The 7,991-nt window shown below is 46.2% G+C and overlaps 1 protein-coding gene and 2 long non-coding RNA genes across 5 annotated transcripts in view; 2 read left to right on the forward strand and 1 right to left on the reverse strand.

The window, feature by feature from the left end:
- Positions 1 to 6,667, forward strand: part of LOC109287524 — a 9,620-nt gene extending 2,953 nt beyond the window's left edge. The window contains exons 2-3 of the long non-coding RNA XR_002094884.1: positions 814 to 816; positions 6,511 to 6,667. This is a non-coding gene — a long non-coding RNA (uncharacterized LOC109287524). The remainder of the gene's footprint in view (positions 1 to 813; positions 817 to 6,510) is intronic.
- LOC109287522 overlaps positions 1 to 7,489 on the forward strand; it is a 21,150-nt gene extending 13,661 nt beyond the window's left edge. Inside the window, exon 3 of the long non-coding RNA XR_002094882.1 lies at positions 7,352 to 7,489. This is a non-coding gene — a long non-coding RNA (uncharacterized LOC109287522). The remainder of the gene's footprint in view (positions 1 to 7,351) is intronic.
- ADGRA1 (adhesion G protein-coupled receptor A1) overlaps positions 1 to 7,991 on the reverse strand; it is an 841,033-nt gene that overhangs the window by 18,863 nt on the left and 814,179 nt on the right. The window lies entirely within an intron of this gene.

Here is a 7,991-nt window from a genome sequence, read left to right on the forward strand (position 1 = left end):
CACACACACACCCACACCCACACACACACACCCACACACACACACACACCCCCACCCAGACACACACCCCCCCCCCCCTGAATGGCTTTAAAGACTCAAAGAAAATTACAGAGAGGACATAAAGGATTTTACACATAAAAATCAATCTTGACACACATTTGATAATATTTTAAAATTGTTTTAAAGGAAAAGTAATCCATGGGGTAATTTTAGACATAAAACCAATTGCCAACTAATGGCTTCAGTCACTGCAGGGGTCTGCTTCTTTGTATCTGCACACACATGGGTTTTGCCAGCTGCCTAAGTAAGCCCCTGGGGGCATCAGGGGGCTTGTGGATCTGCACCTATTTACTGAAGCCCAGGCTGCTACATCTTTTTCATTTTCTTTTCCAAGCTAGCCATTTTAATGCTAGCTCACGTGTGCCTTCATGTACTGCAGCCACACCTCTAACTACCCTGTAGTTAGGGCTTGAACAAAAGCACATAAAATCTTAGAATTATAGAAAGGTAGGATTATAAGGGCCCATGTGATGTCATTTAGCCCAACAACTGTTGAAGACAGGATTGAACCTAGTAGGGCTGTGTGAAGCTTTGGTCCCTGATTCAATTTGGCTGTGATTCAGTGACCAAGTCTCCAAAGCTGAATCTAATCAGGAGACTTTTTAATCTCTCCAAATTGAATTGGAACCCTCCGGATTGATTTGGAGGGATTGGGAAAGATTCAGAGATTCAGACAGCTACAGCTTTAAATGTTTTTTTCTGTGTCCCTCTAGGTAGCAGGGGACTCATGAATGCTGCAATGCTGGGGCGCAGGGAGTGTCCCACAGGAGCATGAGGGGCTCCCCAGTGCACTCGGCAGCAGACCTGGAAACAGACCAGAAGCACGTCCAGGTCTGTAGGGGAGCACGTACGCCCCTCCCCCCCTGTGCCCTCCAGCTTGGTGACTGGTGCCTCCTGGGTCTGGGGAGGGACCCAGGGTCCCACCATGGCCAATCACCAAGCCAGCAGGGCATGGGGGGTGGGGGGCCAGTGTGTTCAGCAGCAGACCTGGAAGTGGACCGGATCAGCACTGAATCTTCAGATTCGGATTCAGCTGAATCAAATCAGGGACAGTGATCTGAAACAACGAATTGAATCACTGTCTCTGAGTGATTCGAAATCGAATCGAATACAGCCTGTTTTGCACACCTCTAGACAAGTTTTCTTGACTATTCTTGTAAGCTTTGGGAACAACCCATATATCCAACTACCAGGCACACAATGCCCAAAACATCAGGAAGACCCTTAATCTTGTCACAGGTAAGATGGGGGATGAGGACACTGTCAATGTCCTGCCACTGCAAGAACAGAGAATCTTTAGTAATAATTCATACATGTTTTTGGGACAAGCATGGCGACTGTTAGAGAGACCTTGAAGTTTCTGGTACCATGACCCAGAACCAGCTCTACATTTGTTACATACAGTGACATTTTTAAAAATGTAAGCACCGCTCTAGGTGATGTCACCCTGCCACCATCATAGCTGCTGTTTCCCAGCTTCCTTTCAGCAAGATCACTTCTTGTAAGGCAAGCCTGACTGTAAAATACTTAGAACTATAGAGCCAATCTGGTAGAGACAAGATAATGTCAGCAAGAATGACAGAAACAGCTTACAGGCAACATCAATTCTGCAAGCTTAATATGTAATAAATTCTAAGTTTATTTCCATAAGTGCTGCTCAGTAAGTTACCACTGAAGAAGCATCTGGTGAGTTCTTTCCAGACTGAGAGCTTCTAGCTTGATGTTTTGATTTTTCTTAACCTAAATCCTGTTTTCAGCTGAATGACTTCAACTTTGGAACACAGACTTCCTTTTGCCCAAGAAAACCAAAGTTTGCTGGCTTTGTCAGCCTTTTTTCTTAAGGGTTATTTATTTATTTATTTTTACTAGGGCTTGGTAGGGGAGGGGTGAATAGATTTCATGGGAGATAGGGCTCAGGTAGTTTGAAATGATATGTATTGTAGCTATTTGGTTGATTAAGGTTATTTCTAAAGGTACTTAAGCCTAGGTAGTCACATTTTAGAATGAGAAAATTGACACTGGCACACAGGGAATCTTTTTGCTTCTTCTTTCCTATGCAAAAGTGAAACAAAGTATCCTTGGGAGGGCAAAAAAAACATTTTCCACTGTAAATCCCCAATCCAGCAGGGCATAGGGAGCCTTGCAAATTGCTCACAGTGGGAGCCAAGATAGCTGCAAGGGTCTGCCAGGCTAGGAACTGACAGAATTGGGGTTTAGGAGGGGAACAGAGCATAGAACAGCAAAATGACTTTATCTGTTTTTCCTTGACATTTGTTTTACAACAGACACTGGATTTAATTTTAACACATTTGAGAAAACAGACCTTAGACAAAACAGTCATTACTACTTTAGCCTTGTTACTCATTTTAGATGGCTCCTGGAACTCTTAACTCCTGGATTGTCCAGACATTAACATCTGAAACTAGGCTTAAGCACGCTTTAGGTAGCTTAAAATTACAACACTCCAAGGCAGATTCCTCTCTGCTCTGCATTGGCCAGCTTGTGCCATTAACATGTGGCTACTCTGCACAGATGAGCCACCCAAGTTGCAGTCCTCCAGCATCCCAGGATGCAGTGTCCCCTCCCCCACCTTCCTGTTCAGTGTGGACAAACTTTCTACCCCCTGTACTCCATTGCCTGGTGGTTCTAAGCCAACTGCCCCACCTGCCCCTGGTGGTGTGACCTTCCCACCCTCAGGGGTGCAACCCTGTGTAAATAGCCAGCAGAGGACATGCCAGCTAGCCAGGTTGCAGGGCCAGAAGTGGGGTCTAGGGGAAGTTGGGGATGAACAAGGTAGGGGGCTGGATCACATTCCCATGAGCTGGGGCTTCTTTTTATTTTATCCTTCAGTGGCTTCCTTCATTTCACCACCCTTCCCCCACTCCCATTTCCTTTCTACCTCCCATTTTATTACCCATGCCCATCTCATTAACTCTCTGCCTCCTAGATTCATGTTCCCATCCCCCACAGCCCACCTCTCACCCCTACACTTAGAGCAGGGATAGAGGGTTGTCCTGGCTCATCAGTCCCATAGGGGCAACTCATAGCTGAAGCTCCTAGTCAGACCCCTGGTTACCATCCCTCTAGTAGCAAGTCACAGCTGTACAGGTGGGGGACAGTCAGATAAAGTTCTTAACCTTAAGGTGCGACTGCTCTAAATCTGAGCTAGCACTAACACTAATCAACATTGGAACTGCTCAAAGCGCAATATATACAAGGTCCTCAGATGCCATTGTGATGACGGTCAGAAAGACTAACAGACAATGGAGCTGTGGTAGCTGCTCCCTAGAGAACAGAAGCCATTATGAGCATGTGCAGAAGAGTGCACATGTGCATTTCCCTGGGGACAAATAGCAATGGCACATAGTTGTCCCCCTGGGAACGCCCCTGAAAGCATGCCCTGGCATGCAGCAGATTGCCCTGGGTGGGTAGGGGAGGCTGGGGCTTAACCTTGAACCTAATCAGCACCTGGGCTGGCCCCAGCAGCCTTACCTGGGGTCCTGGGGGCCTCCTAAGGCTGCAGTGGCAGAGACCTGGGTGCACAGAGCCTGGCCAGCAGCCAGAGCATGGGCGGTATACGCTGCAGGTACATGAGCTACCCCACTTTTTTAAAACTGTTTTTTTAGATACTGGGATTTCCTGTGCTGTAAATATGCAGCACAGATTACTTTTTCACTCTGGTCATTTATGTTTTGCGGCACCTCAGAAGCCTTTGAGGCACCACAAAGCGCACATGCGTGTGCTCGCCTGGATGCACCTTTGACACTTCTTTTAAAACTCTCCTAAAGGAAAATGATCTGCTTGAAATTTTCATACTGCAACTCATCTCAGAATTTTTCTGAGAATTTTGATAACAATCAGAACAAACTTAGGAAATCATGGTGACTTGCAAATGTATCTCTCTGGCATTTCAAAAAAATCTCCTGACTTTGGTTCATGCTCCTGAGTAGATTGGTCTAATAATCCATGTTTATTTTGTTTGTTTGGTTTGGCTGTAGAGGAATGCCCTGCAGTTTTAAGGTTGGTTTTTTTTTCACCTGCCAGAAGGGTAAGGTATAAATGGGAAGATCATGTGTGAAAAATGAGTAATAAAAACAAATTATAATGGGTGTTAAAGTTGGAAAGTCAAGTTCTCAAACTTAGGATATGCCTGAATTAAAATGGCCTGGGCAACTTTAATTTAGCCTCTTTGGGTGGATACATTATTATGTAGTCTTTAGTTACATGATCAAAATACTTAATTTTTCACAGAATGCTTGCATCATTCAGCATACAGATTGGATATTGCTCACTAAATAAGTAACCGTTTTTCAAAAAAATACTGTTCATTTAATAGGTGGCTCCAAATCTTTTTTACCACCCACTAGATAAACTATGGACACTTATGAAAATATTAATTGCTTTATGTGCTTTTTCTATTTCATTTCATTTCTATTTCATAGTGGTTATATAAGTGATAGAGTCAGTAAAGTGACTGTACCTAATCAGGCAAGGAATTTGGGTGAGGTCAGAAGAAAAAAATACAAAAATGCTTGTACCCTAATGTAGGGCAACAGAATGGAGGAACTGTAAGATGTGAAAACAAATATTATAAAGACAAGAAAAACATTCTGGAACAGCAACTGTGACTGGAACATATGACTGGGTATTGAAGAATACGCACATTTGAGAAAGGATAGAAGCCAAGGGAAAAAGTAATAGGATAGCTTTATACCAAGGCTGTCAAACTCACTTTGGGCCCCACGCTGGATCCAACCATGGGAACTCCTGCTAGGCTGGATTTGTCAAGCCAGCAGCTGTGGTGGGTCCAGGTTTGGGGCCAGTGGCATAGGCTCATGTTCAGGTGGCAACCTAGGTTGGAGATCAGGCAGCAGTGCAGGTGCAGGAGTGGGCAAGAATGTTGGTTGGAGATCAGGTGACAATGGCATGGTCAGGGATCAGGCTACAGAATGGGTCCATGGGCAGGCATCAGCGTAGGTTGGGGATTGGGCAACTGGTAGGAGGTGCACAGGGGTGCACATGCCCCCCCCGACAGGGCCAGTGTCCCCCGATGGCCAACACGGATGCTGTTAGTCGGGCTGGTGCCTCGCCTGACAAGGTTGGCGGCTTCTATGGGTACCCCCCAATTTCAGGAGGCACCAGTCACTCATGAGCAGCAGGCTGGGGAGCAGGCAGCAGAGGAGCAAGAAAAGGTTGTATCTCCACAGTCCTTTCTTTCCTCCTGCTGCTAATGGCCATGTTTGGGTGCAGGATCACCTTATTCTGTTGCAGGCCATACTCCACTGGCCATACCCACCACTTCTGGTAGCTTGCCAAACTACCAGTTGGAACAGTTTTATGGGCCAAACACAGGCTATGGGCCATTCGCAATGGTTTTGCTATTGGTATCCAAGACTCTGATGTACTCTAAACCAGGGGTGCTCAACCCCCAGCCTACAGGTTAGATCTGGCCCCTGGTGCCTTGTCATCCAACCTGTGGGTTTCCCCGTGGGTCTGTGGGGAAGCATGAAGGTGATGGCTCTGTGCACTAGATCTGGCACACAGGGTAGCACAAGGCCTGACCCTGGCATGTGATGCTGTGTGGGGGTGGTGTGAGGCCCCAGAGTTGGATCACTGCATGTGGAACTGGGTGGAGGCAGTATGGGGCGCTAGGGCACCAATCCCTGTGACAGCACCTGGCAGAGGTGGCAGAGACCCAGGAGCCCAATCCCAGCATGTGGGTCCAGGTAGAGGTGTTGCAGGCCTGGGTGGAGGCAACATAGAGCCCTGGAGCCTGATCCCCACATATGGGACAAGTGGAGGTGGCTCAGGCCCCCAATCCTGGCATGCGAAACCAGTGGAGGTGGTATGGGGTTTGGGGCACATGGGGCTGGGTGGGAGTGGTGTGAGCTTCTGGATACCCAATACCAGCAACCAGGACTGGGTGGAGGTGGCACAGCGTCCTAGGGCCCCAATTCTGGCACACAGAGCCAGGTGTGGCAGCACAGTCTAGATCCAAGCATTGAGGCCTGTCCAGCCTGTGAGCTGCCCCATGCCACTTATTTGAGCCCAAAAGTTGAGCACCACTGTGTTGATTGTGAATATAGCAACAGCTCGGCCAGGCCTATACATAAAATCTTTGTGACCAAATTAAAAAACAGTGTATCTTGCACAAAAATGCAAAGTGGCAGCTGGAACCATACAAAATAGAGCAACCCCAATTGGTTTTATTCTCTGTGCTAGATTATGTCAAATCAGGAAAATGGTCAACAGAGAACTGACACGCTCATCACATATGTGCATCTCAGAAGCCAGTAAAAGCAAGAAAGCTACATATGCGTTTCAATCAACCTGGCAGCTGAAGGAAACAAAAGGCTAAATATGCGTCTCAAGAGAAACTTGTGAAAGATACAGAAAAGATGCCCTGTATGTGACAAACACTTCTCCCAACAAATATCCTAATGTACAGAGCGTTAAAAACGTCTGAACAATTCAATGTATGGCTGGAGTTTGAAAAACAAACCATCACCTGTACAAGCTACTGCAAATGTGCCCATTTGATATACAAATACCCCAACACAGGTTTGCTGACACCTCTAAGTATCCTGTCTGACTGCTCAGGCCCATCACTTGTAAATTGACTTACAATTGCAGGGTCTGCAGAGATGTACAAGTTTTTATACCCAGACAATGCAAGAACAGGAGCCAGGCTATTAACAGTTATGAGATGATAACACCTTTTCCTCCCAGTTTGTTTGGATTCTAATCGGCCAACTATCAAGGAAAAATGCTTTGAAGTTATACAATTAAACAGTATAAGAACTAGAAGAATTTGCCAGCAAAGTGTGCACTCCAAGAGAACCATAAAGAGATCACTGCTACACTGCACCCAGATTAACAAGCAATGGATCCTGCTTGATGAAAGCTGCAAGACTGAACCAGCTTCTTTTGCTGGCATTGGTGAGAGAATACTATTGCTGCTAAATATGTACTAGGACTTTGTGGAGTAGCTCATTTTATTTTGGAAGGATTCTTTTTCTGTCAGTTGGTTTTATAAGCTTTCTTGTGGTATTGTTAGTAAAGCCTTTCTGCTATTGATCAGTCGGGTAGTGTGTCAATTCTTGGGGCACTAGGTTTAAAAACCCACTTCCTAAGTGCAACAAATGCTCTAAACTTTTGCTGATTCATCTATGGTATAATTTACCGCTGTCATTTAAATTCATGGTTGTTCCAATTCCCTGCCAGTGCCACTGCCCCAAACCAGACTAAGGTAATATTATTTTAGATTTAAAGACTTAGTTTTGGCGTGGAGTTTATAGATTCATAGATGCTAGGGGTGGAAGGGACCTCAACAATCATCGAGTCCGAACCCCCACCTAGGCAGGAAAGAGTGCTGGGGTCACATGACCCCAGCCAGATGCCTATCCAGCCTTCTCTTAAAGACCCACAAGCTAGGAGAGGGCACCACCTCCCTTGGAAGCCCATTCCAAATTTTGGCCACCCTTACCATGAAGGAGATTTTCCTGAGGTCTAGCCTAAATCTGCTCTCTGTCAGTTTGTGACCATTGTTCCTTGTTACCCCAAGGGGTGCCCTGGTGAATGGAGCCTCTCCGATCCCTTTCTGCATTCCCCTAATGAATTTGTAGGTGGCCACAAGATCACCTCTTAGCCTTCTCTTGTGGAGGCTGAAGAGGTCCAGGTCCCTCAGTCTCTCCTCATAGGGCTTGTCTGGTAAGCCCCTAACCATATGAGTGGCCCTCCTCTGGACCCTCTTGAGTCTATCAACATCCTTCTTGAAGTATGGTGCCCAAAACTGGATGCAGTACTCCAACTGCGATCTGACCAATGCCGCATAGAGGGGAAGTATCACCTCCTTGGTTCTATTTGTCATGCATCTGCTGATGCATGATAAAGTGCGGTTAGCTCTGCTGATGATTTTGTCACACTGACGA

Source organism: Gavialis gangeticus, unplaced genomic scaffold, assembly GCF_001723915.1.
Source record: "Gavialis gangeticus isolate Ggan-Ray unplaced genomic scaffold, GavGan_comp1, whole genome shotgun sequence".
In the NCBI taxonomy this organism is placed as follows: domain Eukaryota; kingdom Metazoa; phylum Chordata; order Crocodylia; family Gavialidae; genus Gavialis; species Gavialis gangeticus.